The sequence below is a fragment of the Martes martes genome (genome assembly GCF_963455335.1).
Source record: "Martes martes genome assembly, chromosome: 7".
NCBI classification, from domain to species: domain Eukaryota; kingdom Metazoa; phylum Chordata; class Mammalia; order Carnivora; family Mustelidae; genus Martes; species Martes martes.
This window is the reverse complement of record NC_137894.1, coordinates 131,099,820-131,125,755: the sequence shown is the minus strand read 5'-3', so window position 1 is coordinate 131,125,755 and position 25,936 is coordinate 131,099,820. Positions and strand designations below refer to the sequence as shown.

The 25,936-nt window shown below is 39.3% G+C and overlaps 1 protein-coding gene across 11 annotated transcripts in view; it reads right to left on the bottom strand.

The window, feature by feature from the left end:
• NUMB (NUMB endocytic adaptor protein) overlaps positions 1-23,836 on the bottom strand; it is a 194,197-nt gene extending 170,361 nt beyond the window's left edge. For 4 of the 11 annotated variants that reach the window (XM_080809631.1, XM_080809643.1, XM_080809633.1 and 1 more), the window contains exon 1: positions 23,738-23,834. The gene's annotated coding sequence lies outside the window, so the exon portion shown is untranslated. Of the gene's footprint in view, positions 1-23,737 lie in introns of all 11 variants that reach the window. The other 7 variants (XM_080809641.1, XM_080809632.1, XM_080809634.1 and 4 more) reach the window with 5 other exon arrangements.
• Between the last annotated feature and the right edge of the window lie 2,100 nt (positions 23,837-25,936).

Genomic DNA, 25,936 nt, shown 5'->3' with positions numbered 1-25,936 from the left:
GTCTCCATTTCCTCAATGTATAACTATTAAGTCTTTCCAGTGCTTCCTCACACCCCTCGTATTTATAAGATAAATCCTCATTCCTTAAGGTAACCAGAAAAAACCTACTATTCTTAAACCTTTCCTACCTTTCGAACAAACCAAGAATCATGATAATCTGAAAAGACTGGGGTTTTTCTTAAGTTTTTATTTATTTATTTAGTAATCTCTACATCCAACATGGGGCTTGAACTCACAAGCCCAAGATCAAGAGTTGCACACTCCTCTGAGTTAGCCAGGTGCCCCAGCAAAAGGTTGATTTTTAAATGCAATCAAGTTACAAAAACCTATTTCTAACTGGTAACCTTTGACAATTCCAAAACTAAGCATCCAGTTTCCCACACCTAAAGAAAAGTGTCTTTATAACCAAATTTGTTGATTATGCCTAAGCAAACTTTAAGTGATACAGGATCTCTCAAATTTAGCCTTCCTATTTATCAACTAGACACAGTCCTATTATCAACCAGACACAGGACTTTCCTACCACTAGGAAGGGAGTGGTTTCCAGCTTTAGGATGACACAATTAAAGAGTTCCAAATAGGAATTAAAAATAGTCTCTAGAAGGAATAACTCAGAATAAAAAGTGTGTTTTAGTAAAACAAGGATCAAATTGGTAATCCATCACTTAAATTCTAGACCTATCTCTGCTAACAACTAGCTGTGCAACTTTGGCTAACCTAACCAAGACTTCAGGTTCTTTTTTTTTTTTTTAAGATTTTATTTATTTATTTGTCAGAGACAAAGAGAGCAGAAGCAGGGGGAGTGGCAGGCAGAGGGAGAAGCAAGCACCCTGCCGAGGAAAAAGCCAAATGCACAAGACTCCATCCCAGGACCCTGGGATCATAACCTGAGCAAAGGCAGACACCTAACCGACTGAGACACCCAAGTGTCCTTCTTTTCCTCTACTAATGCTAACATTGTAACATTCTTTTAAACATATGATAGCAACGTTTGCTACACATAGACAAATTCAGCATTTACACATTTCTAGAGTTTCAAACAACTTTATAAATGCTAATGATGCTTGTCTACCACTCTCTGCTCCCCCAAAAGTCACATAAGTAGAATCTAAAAACAAACATTTTGAGACAGTTTTCCAAAATACTTTTTAATATGGTAACATATGCTAGAACTTTAATTGAGGTATAACTTACAAACACTGAAATTCACCTTTTCTTTAAAGATTTGCTTATTTGAGAGCTCACTCACTCACGCATGCGCACATGAGGGAGAGGAGCAAAAGGAGAGGGAGGGAGAAACTCAAGCAGACACTGCTGCTAAGCACAGAGCCCCATTCAGGACTCAATCTGATGACCCTGAGATCACGACCTGAGCCGAAATTAAGAGTCAAAGATGCCCAACTGACTGCGCCATCCAGGCATCCCTGAAATTCACTTTTAAGTGTACATTTCTGAGTTTGAAAAATACAATAGAGTCACCACAATCGAGATATACAACAGATACAGGCAATATAGAATACCCCAAAAAATTCTCTCATGCCCCCCATTCCTGCCAACCACTGGTCAGTTTTCTGTCCTTTTAGTTTCATTTATTCCAAAAGAGTATAAAAATGGAATCACGCAGTATGTGGTCTGAGTCTGGCTTCTTTCACTTAGCATAATGCATCACTATCCGCCCATGCTGCTGCATGCACTGCCGAATGGTAGTCCACTGTATGGAGGTTCACAGTTGCCATAAATGTGAATTTGTCTCCAGTCTGGGGCATTAGCACAGATGAAGTTTTTGTTTCACTTGAGTAAATACCTATTAGATCTATTAGATCATTACAATAAGTGTGTGTTTAACTGTATGTGAGAACCTGCCAAACTGTTTTCCAAAAAACTGTACCAATAATGAATAAGAGTTTTTTCATGGTTTTAAGGGAAAATAAGTTTAGACCTTATGTCACCAATTTCATAGAAAGATCCTAAACAGAACCAGGTATTTTTAAGACAAAATTATTTTCCTGTGTCCTATATATAGAAAGTTAACAAAGGAAGTCAATTTGATAAATATTCACATTTATCAAATAGAAAAAGATTTTTTAATAGACTTTAAAATGCCTTGTTTTAAATCACACTCATAAGCTCTATAGGTCAGAGACTGTGTGTGTTTAAATTGATTTGGCTAAAATGTGGATTTAAACCGTCTATTTAGGGGCACCTGGGTGACTCAGTCAGTTGAGTGACTGACTCTCGGTTTCAGCTCAGGCCAGGATCTCAGGGTTGTGAGACTGAGCCCCCTGTGGGACTTCGCACTCAGTGGGAATCTCCTTCCCTCCCTCTTCCTCTGCCCCTTTTCCCAGGGCACACAAGTATGTACCTGCTCTCTCTCAAGTAGTCCTTAAAAAGGGGGGGGGGCAATTTAAATTGTAAAAACTGTCTATTCAGAATGGGAGATTCTACAGGGCACCTGAGTGGCTCAGCCGGTTAAGTGTCTGCTCGGCTCAGGTCATGATCCCAGGGTTCTGGGATGGAGCCCTGTGTTGGGGGCTCCCTACTCAGCAGGGAGCCTGCTCCCCCCTCTCCCTTTGCTGTTTCCCTGCTTGTGCTCTCACTCTCTCTCACTCATGCTCTTTCTCCTTTATTTTTTTTTTTAAGGATTTTATTTATTGATTTGACAGACAGAGATCACAAGTAGGCAGAGAGGCAGGCAGAGAGAGAGGAGAAAGCAGGCTCTCCTCGGAGCAGAGAGCCCGATGCGGGGCTCGATCCCAGGACCCTGGGATCAAGACCTGAGCCGAAGGCAGAAGCTTTTACCCACTGAGCCACCCAGGTGCCCCTCTTTCTCCTTTAAATAAATAAAACCTTTGGGAAAAAAAATAGAATGGGAGATGCCAAGCGGCTAAGTCTATGCAAATTCTGGTTATTTGGGACATAAATGAGAAAGAAGACATATAATAAAAGATTTGATCTTTCCAACTCACTTGTTCAACTGTCCCTCAGAAATAATTCTTGGTTCTTAATGAAACTACCTACTTATGAAACCCTCCACTTTCTTCCTATCATTGCCCTAGTTTCACTTGTCTTTTTTATCCAGTACAGATTTCACAGTTCATCAATATAATCAATCTCTCCTTGTACTATATTTACTGTTGCCCATGTCCCTCTCCTTCACACTCTCCTAGCAAAACTCCAGTTAATCTTCTCCATGACCATGACAGTACAACGGAATATTGAAGAAAATCACATAACCAGTCAAACTGATTATTGTCATAAATTCACAACTAACAACCTCAACCACAATAATATTACTCTAAAAGCTCCCTGTTGTGGCTGCTTTGTAACTCTTCCTCAATCCTTAAACATTTCACCCACCTCTCCATTTCTCCCACTACTTAATTTACAATACCTTCATTAAGAAAACAGAAGCCATCAATGAAAGCTCCCTATTTTTTCCACAACCAAATCTGTAACATCCCCCCCAAACTGAACCAGTCATCTTCTTCTCCACTGCTTTAAAATGAATAAGCAGGGGCGCCTGGGTGGCTCAGTGGGTTAAAGCCTCTGCCTTCGGCTCGGGTCATGATCCCAGGGTCCTGGGATCGAGCCCTACATCAGGCTCTCTGCTCAGCAGGGAGCCTGCTTCCCTGTCTCTCTCTGCCTGCCTCTCTGCCTACTTGTGATCTCTGTCTGTCAAATAAATAAATAAAATCTTTTAAAAAATAAAATAAAATGAATAAGCATCTCTGATTATTATTTAAGATTTTTTTTTTATTTTGATAGAGCGAGAGCAAACGAGCAAGTGAGAGCAGGGAGAGGGGCAGAGCGAGAGAAGCAGAATCCCAAGCAGACTCCACATTGAGCTCAGAGCCCAAAATGGGGCTCGATCCCAAGACCCTGAAATCATGACCTGAGCCAAAACCAACAGTCGAATGCTTAACTGACTGAACCACCCATGCGCCCCTGATTCCTATTAAATGACCACTGAAGTTTGCTCTTTGTATTCTCTCTTTCACTTAGAGGTTTCTTTCCTTCCATAATTTACTCTCTCCTAGATCATCAATCTAGGAGATTTTTCCTAGATTTCCTCCTCTACAAGATCATTCTCATTATCATGTAAACATGTACCATTACCTCCCATATTTACATGTTTTGTAGAGTAGCCCATTATTCCTTACACAGCTATGCTCCATCTCCTCCCCCATTTGTTATCCTTTAGAGCCTCATTCCTCAAAAATTATCAGTTCTCACAGTCTCTAATTCTCAACTTTCCATTTACTATTCAACCTGTTCCAAACTGGTCTACCTCCACAAGTTCATGGAAGCTGCCCCTTGAACAGATAGCACGCTTAAAGGAATAAATGAAGAGAGCTTAATGGAGAGACTATTTACAAAAGTGTGGTCAGATTAAAGTAACATATATAGAGAGCAATCAAGAAAAAAGAAAGAAAAAGAAGCTATTACCTTCTCTAAACTACTAGAAGATACAAGGCGTACAAGTTTACAAGTTTCACCTCTCTGAAGCCTGAAGTTATCAAAACCAGAAAAACCTATGGCGGTGGAAAAGGTACCCTGCAACTACAGGTAAAGGTAAGCAGTTTTTACTAAACGGGAGCCACATAGGGAAGAGGAAAGGGAATAAATACCCTAATCTCTTTTTCCTTCCACTGTCCAATCTCCTGCCAATTGTATTTCCACTGGCCGTACAAAACACAAAGCCAGAAGGAAAAGAAGCCTGGGTAATATAAACCATAGAGGTCAGCCTTCTGAAGCACAAAGCAAAGAAGTAAAGGGCAAAAACAGATCTGGAGAAACATACAGAGATGACCAATACATTATCATCAATAATTTCCATTTTGATAAATCACTCTGGCACTGTTTCTCTCTTCTCTTGGGCTTCCATGACATGACAAATGCTGGTTTCTCTTGATATAAACTCCATTCCCCTCCTCACTAGAAGGAATATTTGAAGTTCCTCTGAGCTCAGTACCAGACAGCCGATCTTACCCTTTCCTCATGTTTCTCAATACCACCTATATTACAATTTCCAGCATCGCCTCTCCTTAAGCTCCAGCCTCCCGTATCCCAACACTATCATTTAGATGTCACTTGGAAATTCACAGATCCCAAACAATGATTCTCATCCTCTTAATAAGTTCTTTTCCTAGTCCTCTTATATCTTAATACCAAGCCAGAAACTTGGTAATATGTTTTGATTCCTTTGATTTCTTTTTCTCTTTTACATCTAATCCATCAGTAAATCTTGAAAATTCTATCACTAAAATATATCTGAATTCATCCACTCTGTCTCTACTTCCAACACTCTTCTAAATTGCTCTTCCTGCTTTCTCTTCTGCTTCTCCCTAAAACCTAACTATCAGATAATAGCCATGATAATCTTTTAAAAATGTGTATCATGCTCTCACTCTTGATTTCAGCTCAGGTCATGATTCCAGGATCTTGAGATTGAGACCTGAATCAGGCTCCCCACTCGGCAGAGAGTCTGCTTCCTCTGCCCCTCCCCAGCTCACTCACGCTCTCTCTTTCTCTAAAATAGATAAATCTTTTTAAAATGTATTACCATATTTATCTTATCCTCTGCTTAAAATCCTTCAGTGGCAGGGCACCTGGGTAGCTCAGTCAGTTAAGTGGCTGCCTTCGGCTCAGGTAATGAGTCCAGGGTCCTGGGATCGAGCCCCACATCCGGCTCCCTGCTCAGTGGAGAGCCTGCTTCTCCCTCTCCCTCTGTCTGCTGCTCTGCCTACTTATGCTCTCTCTCTATTTCTCTGTCAAATAAATGAACAAATAAATCTTAAAAAAAAAAAATCCTTCAATGGAACCCCATTTAGAACAAAATCCAAATCTATAGCAACCTACAAGGCACTTCATGACTGACCTCTTTATACCTATCTAAGCTCATCCTAAAAGGTACTTTCCCTCACACGCACTAAGCTATAGCCTTACTTCAGTACCTCAAAATCCAAGCTCTTTCTTTACTCTTCCCACAAGAACAAAATACCTCCAGCTCTGTGTACTGTGGTTCCTTCTAATTCTTCATACCAATTCAAATGTCAACCTTAAATGTGGACTTTGCCAACAAGATCAAAACTGGTTCCCCTGTTTTTCTCCTATTACAGCATACTATTCATTATTTTCACTGCATAGTCTCAAATGGCAATTTTCCTCTGTACTTATTTATCTTCATATTGTGCATCTCCTTCCCCTACACTATAAACTTCATTGAGGGCAGAGATAATTAAATTAATTCAATTCCAACACCATTGAGGACCAACTACATGCAAGGAACTGTGATAGGCAACTGTGGGAGTTACAAAGGATAAGTCAAGGGGCGCCTGGGTGGCTCAGTGGGTTAAGCCTCTGCCTTTGGCTCGGGTCATGATCTCAGGGTCCTGGGATCGAGTCCCGCATCGGGCTCTCTGCTTGGCGGGGAGCCCGCTTCCTCCTCTCTCTCTGCCTGCCTCTCTGCCTACTTGTGACCTCTCTCTGCCAAATAAATAAAATCCTTTAAAAAAAAAAACAAAGGATAAGTCAACATGACAAGGATCCTATTCCCAGTAGGTACATAATCTACTTAGGGAGGAAAATGGATGTAACTATAAATGCAGAGCAGATAATATGCCATATAATATTGCTACAAAGTGCTACGGGATCAAAAGAGAAAGACATAAAATGTAGAAAAAGTGGTAAGAAAGCACTCATATAAGAAGATGGTTCTAAACTGAGGATTATGGGGGGGGTAGGGAGAGGGTGGTTGGGTTATGGATATTGGGGAGGGTATGTGCTATGGTGAGTGCTGTGAAATGTGTAAACCTGATGATTCCCAGACCTGTACCCCTGGGGCAAATAATACATTATATGTTAATAAAAATAATAAAAAAATGTACAAATTTTAAAAAAAGAAGATGGTTCTATTATCGCTTAGAAGGGTAATGGGGGGGGGGGGCAAGCATTCAGGTCAGACCAAACAGCCTTAATAAAAAAAAAACAAAAAGGGCAAAAAGTAAAGGACAGGGATGCCTGGTTAAGTGTCATCAGCTGGTTAAGTGTCGACCTTCAGCTCAGGCCATGATCTCAGGGTCCTGGGACTGAGTCCCACGTCTGGCTCCTCGCTCAGCAGAGAATCTGCTTCTCCCTCTGCCTGCTGCTCCCCCTGCCTGTGCCCTTTCTCTGACAAATAAATAAACAAAATCTTTAAAAATAAATAAATAAAGAGCATATAAGAAGAAGAGATGAAAAACCAAAGCAGCTACAGCACAGAGAAACTGTAGAGTTCCACTGAAATCATGTTTGATGATCTTAGTTAGGAAACAGAAAACAAATTTTTCAGTGAATGTGCTATAGAACTCAACCTTACCCACTACAGAATGAAAATATGAAGTATTTTCAAGTAAACAAAAACTAATGTCCTTTCCAGGTCTGAAGTTCAAATGATGGAACTCATACACAACTAGTTTTAAAGTAAAAGTGTTCATTAAAAGCATGCTTCGTCAATTTCATGTGGAATTTACCATGACTTTTAAGGAGGTTTTAAACTGTCTAAACAATTTTTCAAAAATCCTATTTACACTTCCCAAAATTTGAGTCCAAAGGGAATAAGATGGAAAAAGGTGGCAGGCAGGGAGGCCAGGGGTAGGACCTTTCAAGACATTTAATATTACACCCAGCCCAAATTTGAAAGTAATTTAATAAAATACTTCCAAAAGAAAAAGGCAGGTTTTTTATTTCTTAGCAATATTCTCAAAAGTCATAATTTTACTGATATTAACTTTCAACACTATTATTCATAAGACTTTAGAGGGTAACTGGCTGTTGTTCACTACATTCATTCAATAAGACTATAATGACTACCAATAAATACCCAGAAAGTCTAAGCAGAATACACAAAAATCACAGAATTTTATTTTATTTTTTAAGATTTTATTTATTTATTTGACACAGAGAGAGACAGCGAGAGACACCATGGGGAGTGGGAGAGGGAGAAGCGGGGTTCCTGCTGATCAGGGAGCCGGATATGGGACTCAATCCCAGGACCCTGGGATCATGACCTGAGCCAAAGGCAGACGCTTCATGGGTGAGCTACCCAGGTGCCCCAAAATTACAGTATTTTAAAGCTTAATAGAGATTTAGAAGAATAACCAAGATAATTTTAAAGAATAATGAAGTGGGGGTATGAGTCTTCACCATACCAGATATCTAAATTTATTACAAAGCTATTGTAAATAAAGACAATGTAATACTAGCTCTGCGATAAACAAAAAGAGCATAAAAACAGGCCCACATGTAAACAGAAATATGACATATGACTTAAGATCTTCACTGAATGGGGCGCCTGGGTGGCTCGGTGGGTTAAAGCCTCTGCCTTCAGCTTGGGTCATGATCCCAGAGTCCAGGGATCCAGCCCCACATGGGGCTCTCTGCTCAGCAGGGAGACTGCTTCCTCCTCTCACTCTGCCTGCCTCTCTGCCCACTTGTGATCTCTGCCTGTCAAATGAATAAAATCTTTAAAAAAAAAAAAAAAAAAGATCTTCACTGAATGGACTCTGAGAAACAAACTGAGGGTTTTGGAGGGGAGGGGAGTAGGGGGTTGGCTGAGCCTTGTGGTAGGTATTAAGGAGGGCACATATTGCATGAAGCACTGGGTGTGGTACATAAACAATTTTGGAACACTGAAAAAGTAAAATAAAATAAAATAAAAGCCCCCCAAAAAAAGATCTTCACTGAAAATCAGTGCCAGATACTGCTCTATAAACAGCATTGGCACATTTGTTTTTGATATTTAAAAAGCTGATTTTTTAAAATTCATATTATTCCACTATAATTTCAGAATAATTTGAATATTTCAGTATTGAAATCCTTTTAAGATCATCAAGTCCAGGGGCGCCTGGGTTGCTCAGTGGGTTAAAGCCTCTGACTTCGGCTCGGGTCATGGTCCCGGTGTTGTGGGATCGAGCCCCGCATCGGGCTCTCTGCTCAGCGGGGAGCCTGCTTCCCTGTCTCTCTCTGCCTGCCTCTCTGCCTACTTGTGATTTCTCTGTCAAATGAATAAATAAAATCTTTAAAAAAAAAAAAAAAAAGATCATCAAGTCCAGGGGTGCCTGGGTGGCTCATTGGGTTAAAGCCTCTGCCTTCGGCTCAGGTCATGATCCCAGGGTCCTGGGATCAAGACCCACATCGGGCTCCCTGCTCAGCAGGGAGACTGCTTCCCTTCCTCTCTCTCTGCCTGCCTCTCTGCCTACTTGTGATCTCTGTCAAATAAATAAATAAAATCTTAAAAAAAAAAAAAAAGATCATCAAGTCCAATACTATCACCTCATAAAAGAAAAACAAAGACCCAGAGAAGTTAAAACATTCAGCCAAATCACAGAGTATGGCCACTCAGGAATTAAATTCATTTCACACGATATTTTCATTCAAGAATTTCCAGGGATGCCTGGGTGGCTCAGTTGGTTAAGTGTCTGCCTTCGGTTCAGGTCATGATCCCAGGGTCCTGGAATTGAGCCCCATGTCGGGCTCCCAGCTCAGCGGGGAGCCTGCTTCTCCCTTTCCTCCCTGCTGGAGCTCACTCTCAAATAATTTTTTTTTTTTAACTTTTAAGGAAAAAAAAAAGAATTTACATTCTTGGGATACCTGGCTGACTCAGTCAGAAAAGCATGTGGCTCTTAATCTCAGGGTCATGAATTCAAGCCCCATTTTGGGTTCAGAGATTACTTAAATAAACTTTTAAAAATTTTTTCTAAAAATTTACATTCTCTTATTCAATACATACAAAATGCTTCCCATCTACCCCAATTTCTTTAAGTCACCCACGATATCAACAATGCCAAGTCAGAAGTGGAAGAAGACAAAAATGGAGTCGCAAAATAAAAAGCCAATATATACTTTCACTTCCTTCCATCCTCAAACCTTCTTTCAAAAGAAATTGACCAAAAAAATCTATGGGCATCTGGCTAGATCAGTCAGTAGAGCCTGCAACTCTTGATCTCGGGGTAGTTAAGTGCAAGTCCCACACTGGGTTCAGAAATTACTTAAAAATAAAATCTTAAAAAAAAAATCCAGCCCTACCCTCAAGATTAATCTTATCTAAATCCAAACTAAAGACAAAGAAGAGTTTCATGGTTTCAGTATGCAGGAGATTCAGGAAGAAAAGAATTTTAGGAACTGTGATTCTTGTGTCAGCATATCAAAAATATCTATGAATATCATATATTTAGGGAGCGCTGTTATTCGGCCAAATTTTCTCAGGCACAAGCTCCATCAACCTCATATCTCACTCAGTTTGTTTCCAGAGGATGTTAAACATTTACATTTAGAGATTTTCACAGAGACCAGTTAAACAAACAAGGCTGAAGACTGTCTGAAAGTAGTTGCTCCAATTCCAAAGGCTCAATTAAGGTATAGACAGAAATGACATCTCTAGAAAAGCACTCAATCTCAGGTTACTAGAGTTGTTCACCATCTGTTAATTCAGATGAAACTTTTCTTCCATAAATCACCCCCCTGGGATACATACAGGAGTACTGATAGTGAAGTGAAGGAGACTTGTAGAGAACCTATTTGAAAACGTGAACCTATTTGCAAAATTGAAATCCCAATTTACACTATGACCACCAGTACCACAGAAGGATATGCTCTATAAAGAACATAAAATTGACTGTATTTAATCACTTACGCACTGAAGGATAAGAATATGACCTCTGGAGCCAGACTACTTATGTTTGAGTCCACCATTTGCTCTATGATTTTGGGTAAATGCTTAACCTCTGTACCTAAAATTTCTCAACAGGAAAATAAGGATAATAATGACAGGGGCACCTGGATGGCTCAGTCAGTTAACTCCTTGGGCTGGAGTCATGATCCCGGGGTCCTGGGATGGAGCACCTGCTCATTCCTCTCTCTCTGCCCCTCCCCGCCAACTTGAGCTCATACACATATGCACACTCTGTCTCAATAAATAAAATATTTAATAATAATAATAAAGATCATAATACCTACCCTCACAGGAGTTATTGTGAGAATTAAATGAGTTGCTTGTAAAGCACTTAGAACAATGCCTGGAATACAGCATCAGCTGCTGCTAGTGTTACTACTACCACCTAATCCCATTACTAGACTATCAGTTCTCTCAAGTGGCTCAAATAGAAGCTAGTGTCCTAGCCAGACCATGCAATTTTAATGTTCCTGAATCAATGATTCAATATACCAAATTCAAACAACAGCTCTACAAAACACAGTCTCAAGTCTTCCTTTTAAATCATTTACTTATCAAACAAAATTCTCACAAGTATTAATCAACAGCAAAAGTTTACTTGTCTCCAAGAAATCTATGAATTACCACTATGATATGGAAATTCTAAAAAATCTTACACTTGAAATAAATCTTTTTCATTTTATTTTTAATTACAAATTAAGGGTGCCTGGGTGGCTCAGTCATTAAGTGTCTGCCTTAGGCTCAGGTCATGATCCCAGAGTCCTGGGATGGAGCCCCACATCCAGTTCCCTGCTCAGCAGGAAGCCTGCTTTTTTCCCCTCTCCTGCTTTCCCTGTTTGTGCTCTTTCTCTGTCAAATAAATAAATAAAATCTTTAGAAAAAAAATTAAACTCTGACCTTCAGATCAGATTAGTAAGTCTAGGTCCATATATAGTAATAAAACATACTGAACCTTTTATTAATATATTTACTAATTAATCTGCAAAACTGCTCTTGTAAAGATTTTAATAAAAAAAAGAATAAATGTTCAACATCTTTAGTTATCTGAAAAATGCAAATAAAAATCATTCTAAGACACCGTTTTATACCCACTAGACTGGCTAAAAAAAAAAAAAAAATCAAAGAAATTAACAACTCAGGTAGTGGCAATGATAGGCAGCAACCGGACCTCATATACTGCTAGTGGATAATCATTTGGCAATTTCTTACAGTTAAACATACATCTACCCTGTGATGCAACAATTTCACTCTTAGGCAGTCGACCAAAAGAAATGAAACATATGTTCACAAAAAGACCTGTACAAGAATGTTAATGGCAGCCTTATTCCTAACAGGCAAAAACTGGAAATAACACAAATGTCTATCAACAGGACAAAAGAAAAACAAAGTGTGGTATTCATAAAATGGAATACTGTGCAACCTAGGAAGTTATCTGTTGTTTACACTAATGATTTGAATTTATTACTTAATGAGGATGTCTATTTTCAAGTTCTGTCTCATTTTAAAATGTATTTTAATCCCTCGTTGAAGATCATTTTTATTCTGAAAATAACCTTATTTTTTGTTTAGGAACTCACTTGAGTTTTTTTTGCCACAAGATAAAACTTCTGAGGAATTTTTTAGTTGGTGCTTTTTAAGTAGCAAATGACACCTGGCTGGCTCAGACGGTAGAGCATGCAAGCCTTGATCTTGGGGACTGTGAGTTCAAGCCCTACACTGGGTACAGAGATTGCTCAAAAATTAAAAAAATCTTGGGGCACCTGGGTGGCTCAGTGAGTTAAAACCTCTGCCTTCTGCTCAGGTCATGATCCCAGGGTCCTGGGATGAAGCCCTCCCGGCTCTCTGCTCAGCAGGGAGCCTCCTTCCCTTCCTCTCTCTCTGCCTACTTGTGATCTCTGTCAAATAAATAAATAAAATCTTTTAAAAAATAAAAATAAAAATACCTTTAAAAAAAAAGATCACTGCGGAGGGTATATGCTATGGTGAGTGCTGTGAAATGTGTAAGCTTGATGATTCACAGACCTGTGCCCCTAGGGTAAATAATACATTATATGTTAATAAAAATAATTTTTTAAAAAAGAAAGAAAAACAAAAAAATTTAATTTAATTTTAAAAAGAGAGAGAGAGGGACAAATAAATCTCAGGGTTTTATTAAGCAATACTACTTTTATTAAGTGAAACTCTTAAATGTATGCATATATTTTTTTTTCTTATGTGTTCTTGTTTTTTTCTATGTGTTCCTCCTGAGTGTTCCCTCCAGAAACCATCCATGTATATATAAAAAAGAAGACTCGCTTAAAATGGCTACTTCATAGGAAACCATGTCTTAGGGAGATACAAATTGGACTTGAGGTAAATTGAGTACTTAAACTGTGGTCTAGGGATAGTTTAAATGGCAATTTACAATTTACAATTTACAACTGCTCTATTTCCTTAACAAAAAAATATACAAAACAAAATGAATCTCAAAAATATGTTAAAGACAAGAAGTCAGATAAAGAGTATATATTCCATTTATACGAAATTCAAGAACAGACAAAATCAGAAAGCAGTGGCAGGGAGGGTGGGCAAAACAAAATTGAAAGAGGGGTGCCTGGGTGGCTCAGTGGATTAAGCCTCTGCCTTGGGCTCAGGTCATGATCTCTGGGTCCTGGAATCCAGCCCCGCACTGGGGAGGTGGTCTCTGCTCAGCAGGGAGCCTGCTTCCCCCTCTCTCTCTGCCTGCCTCTCTGCCTACTTGTGATCTCTCTCTCTTTCAAATAAATAAAATCTTAAAAAAAAAATTAGAGACCACTCCAAAAGAAAAAGAAAAAGAAAAACGGCAAAGAACAGAAATATAACTTCACTTAAAGGAAATACTTAAAGGCTAATGATAATATTTTAAATGTTCCACTAATGATAAAATAAAAATTTCAGAAACCAGTTACTATTTTCTCCCTATCAAATTAGCAAATATTTTAAAATGATAACACTGCTGGCAAGGGTATATATCTCAACCTCATACACCGTTAATGGAAACATAAATTTATATAACCTTTCTAGAAAGGAATTATGCAATATTTTGCTCTCTTGAGAACCCTCAGAAATGTATACCTTGACTTGATAATTCCACTTATAGAAATCTATCTTAACATTATAGAAATGTGTACAAAGATCTTTGTTTAGCAATATTCAATGATGTTTTGTCTATAATAATTGGAAATTAATAATCTAAATGTGAAACTATGGAAATCCCTTGTATAAATGATGATATATCCTTTAATGGAATATTCCTCAGCTGTTTTAAACTGTTTTCAAATAATTATAATGGTATTAAAATGTATGTTTAAAAAAAAAAAGGCAGGTTCCAGGGGTGCCTAGGTGGTTTAATCAGTTAAGTGACCACCTCCTGGTCTTGGCCTCAGGGTCATGGGTTCAAGCTCTGCATTGGGTTTGATGCCCAGTGTGGAGCTTTAAAAAAAAAAAAAAAAGCAAGTTCCAAAATTACGTGTTCAATAAAAATCTGCATGAGAGAAAAATAGATAATAAATGTTAATGTCATTAAAAAAAATAATGAAGGGTCAGAGCACCTGGGTGGCTTACTGGGTTAAGTGCCCAGCTCTTGATTTCACTCTGGTCATGCTCTGGGTGGTGGGATCAAGCCCTGCCTTGAGCCTTTCATCGGGCTGCACCCTCAGAGTAGAGTTAACCTGCGATTCACTCTCTCCCTCTGCCCTTTCCCCCACTCACGTGTGTGCATGTACATACACTCTCTCTCAAAATAAATAAATAAAATCTTTTAAAAAAGAATGAAGGGTCAATAGCATAGAAACTATGATTATATTTCAGTGTCTGGGCTTTCTTGTAAAAGCACAAGTGATATCCCACACTAACTACATCTACTGGGGAGGGGGGGAACCAAAAGAGTAAGAACATTCACTGAAGGAACACATCATTAGTATTATTTCAGATACAAATAGCCAACTTATCAAATGAAGTCAAAGTCCTTCAAGATATGTTAACAAATCTATAAGAAAAGGTTACAGAATTCAATACAATGCAAATATAAACCAATCATGTTTAATTTGAATTAGAGAAAATAATTAGGTGATTTCATTATTTTGCATAGGACTAAACTCAGGCACAGCCAGAAGTCAAGCCAGCAACCTGCCTTCCCAGGAAATTAGTTCTTACTTGGCAAAGTACTGCCCTCATATTCTAAAAAAGCAGAACTCCACAAAGAGAAATGAGACACACAAAATTCAAATACCATGTAAAAGATGTATACTTTTCCCTTTGCTCCTAAGATCTCCAAAAAGAAAATATAATGCCTATTAAAACATATGGAAAAGGAGCTCAATTTAGAGTTAAATGTTTTTTGTTTTTTTAAAGATTTACTTGAGGCACCTGGGTGGCTCAGTTGGTTAAGCGACTGCGTTCAGCCCAGGTCATGATCCTGGAGTCCCTGCTTCTTCCTTTCCCCTTCTCATACTGTCTCTCTATCTTTTATTCTCCCTCTCTCAAATAACAAAATCTTTTCAAAAAATAAAATTAAATTTAAAAAGACTTACTTGAAAAAGAGAGAGAGAGAGAAGGGGAGGCAGAGGGAGAGACAGAATCTCAAGCAGACTCTCCATTGAGCTCAGAGCCCCAACCCAAGGCTGGATCTCACAACCCATGAGATGAGGACCTGAGTGGAAGTTAAGAGTTGGTCACTTAACCAACTGAGCCATCCAGAAGCCCCAGTTAAATGTTCTTTAAACAAAGAATCAGTTTAGGGGTACCTGGGTGGCTCAGTGGGTTAAGCCTCTGCCTTTGGCTCAGGTCATGATCTCAGAGTCCTGGGATCGAGCCCTGCATCAGGCTCTCTACTCAGCTGGGAATCTGTTTCCCCCTCTCTCTCCGCCTGCCTCCTTTGCCTACTTGTGATCTCTCTGTCAAATAAATAAATAAAAATCTTAAAAAAAAAAAAAGAATCAGTTTATCTGAAAATGCTAAGTAAATCACACAAACTGTAAAAGAATTACATTTACATTATATTTTAAATGAAAAGGAAAATACCATGCTATTTCTCAACTTCAACTAAGATTACATGGGAAAGAAAACTATGATATTAGTTATACTAATTCTTGATTTTGACCCTAAGTAAGATGTTTAAAAATCTGACCCTGATTTCCATTAACGGTCCAACACTGAAGCTTCTATAGAACTATGGACACAAGGGTGCACTGTCAGGAGAAAAATGACACCTGAACTTCATTCAATGTCCAAGTATGAAACAATGTAAGGATGAAATTATATAATCATATATTTAGATCAGTGGATTCATTTATAAACCATTCCTGCAACTCCAAAATGCTTCCCTTAGCACCACGATCCCAAATGCCACACTAGACCAAAAGGCCAACAAACTGCTACTTGGAAGAATTAGTAATAAAGCAGAATAGTTTATTAAACTTTTGTAACAAAGGTCCCTTGCTGGTTCAGTCAGAAGAGCATGTGACTCTTGTTCTTGGGGTCCATGAGTTAGAGCCCCATGTTAGGTATAGAGATTACAAAATAAATAGATAAATATACTTTCAAAGAAAGGAAGGAAGGAAGGAAAGGAAAGGAATGGAACAGAACGGAAAGAAAAGGAAAGGAGAGGAAGGAAGAAAGAAATTAGTTGCAAATCCAGTATCTATAAGGGACTTGTGTCCAAAATGTATATTTTTACAACTCAAACTACATAATAATAGGCAAATAACCCCATTTTTTAATTGGGCAAGGGATCCAAAAAACATTTCTTCAAAGAAGATAAACAGGCAATAAACCCATGAAAAAATTCTCATTAGCCATCAGGGAAATTCAAAGGAATACCACAACAAGTTGTCCCTTCACATCTACTAGGACAGCTATAATAAAAAAAACAAAAGTAGTAACAAGTGTAGGTGAGGATGTGGAATGCTCTCTGGAATGCTCACTGCCTCTCTTGGTGGAAATACAAAATGGCATATATAGCTGCTTTGGAAAACTGAGTTAACATATAAACCAGCAATTCTACTACTACTAGAGATATACCCAAAAAAATGAAAGGACCCCTGGATGGCTTAGTTGGTTGGGCCACTGACCCCTGGTTTCCACCAGGGTTATGATCTCATGGGTTGCAGGATGGAGTCCCAGTCAGGCTCTGCACTCGGTGGGGAGTGTGCTTAGGGTTCTCTCTCTCTGCCTCCCACGTGTGCGAGCTTGCTCTATCTCTAGAATAAATAAATAAATCTTTTAAAAAAATGAAAACACATATCCATATAAAAACGTGTACAGGACTGTTCATAACAGCTTTGTGTGAACAGCCAAAAACTGGAAAAAATCCAATGTCCATCAACAAGAGATTTTTTAAATTGTGATATAACTATATATTGGAATTACTACTCCACAATAAAAAGGAATAAACTCCTGATGCACAAAATAACATGGGTAAATCTCAAATAAATTAGGCTGAGTGAAAGAAGCCAGACCTCCCTATCAAAAAAAAGTACATACTACAATTATCTTTACATAAAATTCTAGAAAATGCAGATAATCTATGACAGATTAGTGGTTACCTCTAAGGGTGGAAAGGGAGAGATAGATTATAAACAGGCATAAGGAAACTTTTAGAATGGTTAAGTATATTCCTTATCTTGATTGTGGTCGATAAATAGGTAAAAACTCATCAAACCGTATACTTCAAACATCTGCAATTTCATTGTATGTCAATTATACCTGAATAAAGCTACCCAAAAGAGAGGAAAAAGAATGCATACACCATGTTGGGGGAAACAGAAGTATACTAGAGTTTCTAAAATGGCACATTTGGGTAAGGAAAAGATAGAAAAAGTAGGCTAAGAGCTTTTAAGGATGAACCTTTTTAAAAGTCAAAATAGTAAAAAAAAAAAATTAAGTTTTTTTAAAAAGTCAAAATAGTATCTAATCCCTATATGATAATAGCTGAATATTCAATATCCACTGACAGAGCAAATAGTCAAAACAACCAAAGCTTCTATGAATTCAGTCTAACCTTCAAAATAAAAAATTTAATTCACCTCAACATTTATATAATATAGATAACATATGCATATGCGTATATATAAAAGTAGTAAGTTCTAAGTACATATATTTTCAAGTATAATTATATTTTTAGAACTTACTACTTTTGTCTACTACTGACTACTTTTTGTCAGATAACATTTGATGAGCAAATGAATTAACTGTACAAAACATCCACCTCAATTCAAAGATTTGCAGATTGAGAACTACCACACTATGTTAAGGATACTCAATGCCAAGGAGATTCAATACTTAAATATTAGCTTAAAAAAACCCAGAAGTCTGATCTAATGAAAAATTTATCTGACGGGTTCCACAGCTATGCTTCATAACCCAGAAGAATTTAGGAATTAGTTATAACATTGCTAATCTGGGTGTAAATAATTAAGAATTTTACTGTGACTTAAAGGCAAAAAATATAACTGAATTAAAAGAAAGATCCAAGTTATTCAACAGATGGGACTAAAAATAAGACAACAGAGTCAAGAAGAACTCAAGATTGAAGTTTAAATTTCTGAAGTCAACCTAATATTATATTTCTCTGTGTTGCTGGCTTCCCTGACTTTGCCTTTATTCAGGAGCCAAGCAGTTTTCCACAGCTTTCAATCCTTCTTCCTCCCTAAATAACTGGAAAAGAATCTGATAATCATTTTCCTAATTAACTATATGTACCTTAGTATAAACAAGTTACCACAATTAAAATTTTGCTATCTAATCAGAGAACTCAGGACTTTGATCCTGATTAGGAGAACATAAGGAATCAGCAAGCAAGGAGAAACAGATTTGGTGGTGAGAGAAGGGGAAGTCACTGAACACTAATTATTAATACACCAGCTCCATGGTAACCCATTTAGATGACAGGGGGTCTCTTCCCACTGCTTAATCCCAGACTTCACTGGGAAGGACAAGTGGTATGGTTTGGCCTAGGAACAATTGCTAGGGACCTATTCGGAAGAGCTACAGAAGCAGAGACAAGTGTCCAGCCTTCTAATTCCACGTGGTCCTGCCCAGGCTCCTATCCTCTAGGACTAGCAATTCTCAGTCTATTCACTTGCATTCTGACCTGCTTTTCTGAGAGGAAGATAACAAAGGAAGAGTCATGGCAAGCAGTGGAAACTGCACAGAACAAAAAATACGTCCATGGGAGAATGCTGCAAATAGGATCATCCTCCTTTACATATGTCACTCTAGGAAAACTGCCAAGAGTGGCTCACTACTCTAGACATACTTCCTACAGATCCTCCAGACTCCTCCTTAAACACATGTCCGTATTCTCCTCATTCTTCCTTGGTTTCAATCCTTCTTTTGCCCCAAGATTTCCAACAGTGGATATTTTACATTCTCAAAAATACATAGCAGTATCATAAGGACATCCTACTTATCAGAACCGGTGTCTCACATCTGAACAAGTATCCTAAGGCTTTATATAGTATTTCTAACTTTAATAATGAAATTTCCAATAGGCTGTATTACTGAAACAAATTCTCTTAGCAAATAAAAGGATTTATTTCAATGTCAAGATAAAAAAAAAAAAGATAGCAAAATTCTTTTTTAATATTTAAGGAGTACAACTGTTTCCATTCTCTTTAGCCCTATCAAGGAAACATGTATCAGAGTTCAGAAACTGGGAGAATTCAAGAGCCGTTCTGTGGAAATCAAAATCTATCAAACACAATAGACGTTGTGGCAAGCCCAAAATAAAATGCTGGTTTTCAAGTACTCTATTAAATAAACAACTTTTTTTTTAAGGTGATATGTTTACCAAGGGACCTTTCCTGATAAAAGTAGTTCTCTCAGCAAACTGAAAACCAGGCATGTTTCTCTACTTTTACGAACTAGATTTTTCAGGCACCAAAGTTTCCATTAGGATTTACTGTATAAAGGCTAGCAGCAGAGAGAGCAGATTGGAAGCTATTAATAAAAGAGGATAAAACGCTACTGAAATAGAAAATAAATTTAATTAACTAGTGTTAATTGAACTTCTACTTTTTAAAATCATTTACTTGAATTTTCTTTGCTATATGAAATTAAGTCTCACTAAATTGTACAGCCTGAAACATAAAGTTTCTTTGGGATTTAAAAACCACCATTCATTCAACTACAGATTAACAAATCTCACTGTAAAGTAAGTTGAGCAATCAGAGCTATTCATAGATAAGTGTGATTAAATTATGGGTGAATAATAAGTCGACTGAATAAAGTCCATTTATTAAGAAGCAAGTAATCAAACTGGTCGAATGTTCACAAAGAATGAACTTTCATATTTTCCCACACTCAATTATTAAGATTTTACATTCCTCTATCAGTTAGTAAAAAACTGAATGATCTCTACAAATGTGCCCACCAACTGCACAGTGACTTATAGAACAACCATTTTGGTGGTAGGAATACTCCATTTAATGCAATGCAAAGAATTCAAAAGCTTTCATCCTTGGAAACTTTGTCATAAAAATCAGTAATTTTATTCTGTGAAAAGACTGCTTATGTTTTTCAATTCAAATATGTAATGATTTTATGTTTTGTAGTCTTCGAAACAAAAACTGAAATTTTAATGAAACATAAAAATCTGAGAGAAATTATTTTTGAGAGACAAGAAATTATGTAAAAATCCTAATGTGGGGCATCTGGGTGGCTCAGAAAGTTAAGCATCTGCCTCCCGCTCAGGTTGTGATCCCAGAGTCCTGGGATCCAGTCCCAATTCAGGCTCCTTGTTCAGCAAGGGTCTGCTTCTCCCTCTCCCCTGCCCCTGCTCGTGTGCTCTCTCTACCTCCCTCTCTCCCCCTCTCTCTCAAATAAATTTTTTTTTAATCCTAATGCAAAGCTACACCAAGAGTTTCTTTACAATTTCTTAAAACATTAATGAAAGGGTTACATAAATCCCTTGGATTAAAAATTTTAAGGAGAACTGCAAGAATCTCTGTTTTCCATACTGCTTTCTCTGTTCTTATATCCAGAAAAACTAACCTAAATCAACTCTTCCTAAATATAAACCATCTAGGTTTTTATAGAAGAAAAATCAAACCAAAGACAGCACAGAAAATACATATATATTCTTAATATAGCTTTAAAAAGTTACTGTAGATTACACTTAACTCCCTCAAACAACTTAAATTTACAACATATGCCACATACAGTTCATTCTCAAGGGAGAAAAACACAAAAACAAAAGCTCCTGCTTAATAAACTATTTACTTTACTTTGTAGTTAGGCCTCTATTCCAGGTGCATTTTACTGTGGATTATCATCACTTTCCTCGCTCTTCAGAAACCTAGAAATCTAAAATACACAAGTATATCTGATTCCCTTAAAAATGCTTCTATATTATATGTTTTGTATTAATGTAAGGCCATGAGAAGCTTTAAATAACTTTCACTCTTTTAAAAAGGAAACACTCCTTTGCTTTTCTCCTTTGAAATGGGTCTTACTTGTTTTTTGCTTATTTTCTATACATGAACTGTTCTCAAACCAGTCCATTTCAGCATTAGTTGTTTACTGCCAATATGTCTATGTATACTTAGGTTTTTTACAGACAGTGCTTTACAGTACAGTGGTATAAAAAGAAAGGATAAACAAGAAGACACAAGTGAAACAAAGGTGTACCACATCTAAGAAACAACCACTCGATTTCATTTCTCTGCCTCACATTTCCTTAAGTCCTCATACCAAAGATTCTCAGTATCTAAAAAGAGACACAACACAATATGTGATAAAGCAAACATAAGAGAAACCGAATCAGAAGAAGAAATGTAATAGAATGTATCACCACCAGAGACAAATTACCAAAAAAAGAAAAATAAAGACAATAAATAATAAACCCAGTCCTAAAAACCCCCTCCTGAAGGGTCACTTTTGCTGCAGTGCATGGCTCAAAACAGTTTTTTAAACTCTTTTGCCTATAAGAAATACATTTTACACTGTGACCTAGAACACACACATATGAGAAAAATTTCCCAATCAATACTTTTCCTTACCAAGGAAACTGCAATTCTGTTCTATTTCACTTTATTTTCAATGCCACGGTAACCCACTAACTTGATTTTATAAATTACTAATATATCATGATCCACAGTTTGAAAAACACAGTCTTCTCAGAGGGTATCCCTTATATTTGGATCATTTTGGCAATCTGCCTCTACTTGTCTCTAGCAGGAGGCACAGATATTTTAAAGCTGCTACATTATTATTGTTTTCATGGAAGCAAGTGGTTTTTAAAGTGTGATCCTCTGACCAACATAAGCATCACCTGAGATAAATGCAAATTCGCAGGACCCACTCCAAACTTACTGAATTAGAAACTCTGGAGGGGACCAGCAGTCCGTATTTTTACCAAGCCCAGAATGTTTCTGGTGCAAACTAAAGTTTGAGAACCACAGCATAAAAAATCCCTGGTCTTTTTCCTCTATTTAACAATCCAGTCAGTAAGTACCCAGGGCTCACTCCGTGGCAGCCACTATTCTCAAAGTTCTACAAATATTAACTCATGTGAAAAAACAACTCTATGAAATAGAGACTATTATTATCCCTATTAAACATACGAGGAAACTTGCACAGAGAGATTAAACTGTCCAAGCTAAGTGGTGGAACTTGAATTCAAATTTACTTGTAATTTGGCCAGGGTATGTCCATCCTTTCATGACTCCCCTCTTTCTGATCAAGTCCCCTGTTCTGCTCCCTTAGTTTCAGCTACTCCTCTCCTTTTCCCTTTCAAATTCACCACATTCTGTCAACGTCCTCATTTTCTAATCAGTGGTGTCATCCTAAAACTTTTTTTTTTTTCCCTAAAGCACTGGAACGCAAGCCACTTAACCCTTTTAGGAGCTTTTTCTCTTACATATTAATATACGAAGCCAAAGTTTCTTCTATTTCTTTAGTCCTTAAAATCTACTAATGGCCACACTGCTAATTTCTCCTATCTACTATTCTGGCCAGTTTCCACAAGACCACCACTCTCTTCCAGACCAACTTTCTCGCTCCCTCCAACTACGCCCTATCTACTACGCGCTTCCTACAAGGAAATTATTTCTCCCCGCCCACCCCTGTGTCATTTTGCTTGACTTCTCTCCAACTGAGACAACTTCCACTCCCCAGCAGACCCCTCACCCTAGTATCGAATCCGAGCTACTCCTCGAGGATCCCTGATCCCCCGCGGATCCTCAGACCAGGAGCTCCCAGTCCAGTCTTGGGTATCCCAACCCAGACCAGCAGTGGGGGCAGGGCGCTCCGGTCCAACCCCAGCTGCTCAAGGTCTTCACAGGTCCCACCCTCCTAAAACCCGCGGCTCCTGACTCCCCAGGGAGCCCTCCACCCTCCCACAGTTGCCCTCCTCAAGAGGGTCCCCAGCAACAGCCCCCCCGCCAACCCGCCTTTCCTCCACCCCCTCGCTCGGACCCAGGCCGCTCACTGTCACTCCGAACCCTGACCGTCCTCGGTCTCCCGGCTCCCTCGGACCCCGGCCACTCCCAGTTTCCTGGCCCCCCAGCTCTCCCCGCTCGGGCCGCTCCTGGGATTCCCGGGTTCCTCTGCTCCCTCGCACCCAAGCTGTGCTGGATGCGTATTCCCAAGTCACCCGGTCCTCGGACCACGTCGCTGCCAGTCACCCCGGTCACCCCCCCCCTCCCCGGGACCCCGTCCGCTCTCGTCTCCCGAGGGATTTTACCCCTCACACACCGGCCGCCGCTCAGTGCCCCAAACCCAAGCAGCGGGACGTCCCAAGAGACCTCCCGACCAGAAACACTAGGGTCCGGTCCCAGCCTATCTTGCCAACCCGAACTCCGCCGCCGGGAACCGGGCCATTCTCCCACCAGCCCAGTCAGCGCGAACTCGCCGCAGCCGCCACCGCCGCCGCCGCCGCCCTGGCCCCAGCCCGACCCGGCCCACAGTCCAAGGCCCCTTCTTCTGGCCTCCGCCTCCGGAGCACCGAGGTGGAGTTTCCGCCCCACGACGGCCCCCAGACCTCAAGCCCGCGATACCGGCACTCACCTGACGCTGCCCCCAACCAACTCCAGCGCCACTGCCTCTACCTCGGCCGCCAGTAGCCACCAAGCGCCACCACCTCCCCCATGACAACAGGCCCACCCCATTTCATACTTTCTACCTCTCCATTGGATAGTGGGGAGGCGGCTTTCTGCTCTGATTGGCTGAGCGCAGCCGTCCGTCATAGCTTCATCACCGCCCCTTTTCCGGGACCCGGTATTAGCCCCCGTTCGGACCCGGAGAGCCCAGGACCAAGCTTTAGTTGTCATTGGTTGATGGTTGGGCAGTTCGAAGTTATGATAGGCTGCCAAAAGCGTCTGTTAAGTCAACTGGCAAGGGATGTGATGGTCATGGTTGGTTCAAGCCTGGGCACAGTTTGGTTGCGCAGTAGAAAGCAAAGGAAGGGGCAGACGCTCACAGCCGAGGTTACCCGGGAGGGGTTAACTCTTTGTTGTAGAATTCACGCTGTATACCCATCCCTTTCGTCAGTTTCCTTCCTATAAAGAGAAGTTTATCACTGCTAGTCTATAGGGTAGTACTTAACAAAATACCAACATCAGAGATTGTGTTTAAGGCGTGTTTTCCAACTCCTTGGGAGGAAAGCACTTACACAGATAAAAATTTCTTCTTCTTGAAAGTCCCAAATGCACTCAGTTTCCTTGAAGTTCTTTCCAGAAGTCTCCATGCTAAAGGGCAAAGCACAACCGTTTATTTAGCAGAAATCAGTCGCTTCTGTTGCCAATAAAACGTCGTTAATAAACTGGAGTGGCATGTTGAGCGTTCTCTAGCTTCCAGACTCACCCCTAGCTGGCTCCTGTCAAGTGACCAAGCAGCCACCATCGGCAAGTTGGGACTAAACGGACCACATCTACCCTTGTGATGCTCTGGAAATGAGAATTCAGTTCCTCCCACCTTCTCCCAACTTGGTTTTTACGTTCAGCAGTTCTTAAATAGCCATACTAGATGTGTGTCAGATACTTGAAAAGCTTGTCTTTTTTTTCCCCAACCTCTCCTCTTCCTAGCAGTCTAAATTAGGACCATTGGATGAATTGCAGCCCTTTTCTTACATTGGCACAATGCACAAGAATAAATGATTGCGTTTTTTATTCATTTGGGTACAAGTCACAGTACGCATTTTTGAGAAATCTGGTGTTGCTATAAAAACTCCTGTGCTCCTAGAAATATATCCATCATTAGATTTTGCTTTTCTTTTTCATTTCCACCGCTTTTCCTGCTCCTAAATAATAAAATGCTAGCCTGATTACTCTTTAAATGTCTAAGTCAGATTTAAATGTACCTTCCTTACAACTCTACCTATAATGCACAAACCCATGGACCATAAAACATACCCAGGGATGGATTGGGACAGTCAAAGAGGTACCTCGTCACAAGCATTACCTTATGGTTGGGAACTTCCTATGGAACTGAGAATCTGGACTTTAGAAATTTTGTGCTTTGCTCCTTTGTTCTTCCTGCTAACTCTTTGTCCCACATCTCTTCAATTCACTCTTCTGTCCTTTGCAGAGCAAGCTACAAATAGTCTAAAACTGCACTGTTTGTTACCCAGGGGGAAAAAATTGTCTATTTTCTAGCTTATATTTTTAGTCAAGTTTGAACAAACCACCTATCACCAAACTAAGCGGAAATTATTCCCCAGTAACTATAACAATAGGGTGTCTTTTCCTGGTTATTTTCCGGAACTTTCCTCCCCCTTCCCTCATCTTCACCTTCCAATTTAGAAATAACCTCCCCTTCAATTCAGTGACTCATGAAAAGCCTGTAAAAGGAAAGTGGAAAAGACAAAATAACTTCAGAGATGTCTGAATCATTCAGTTAAAGGAAAGATCAGACATTGACCATGATAAGGTGGAAGCCAAGACATAAGGCAAGCCTGAGCTAACATCCATAACAAATTAAGTAACATGCAAATGTGAAGATTCCCCAATGAGAAGGAGGTATCAGTATGTCCTTTACACAGCCTTTTCATATATTACCAGTTTTCTTCTCTCTAGTCTTGGCAGTATGCCCTACCTACCAATTTTAGAGCAAGTTAGAAGGCAATTAATGTCCTGGCAGATAGGAAACAATTACGTCATAGGAGGGCATGGGCATTATTATGGTACTTTGGGTAATAATGGCTCTTGTACAATCATGGTGACTTGGTGCCATAGAGAACATAGAATTATGCCAGTCTCACTAAGAGGA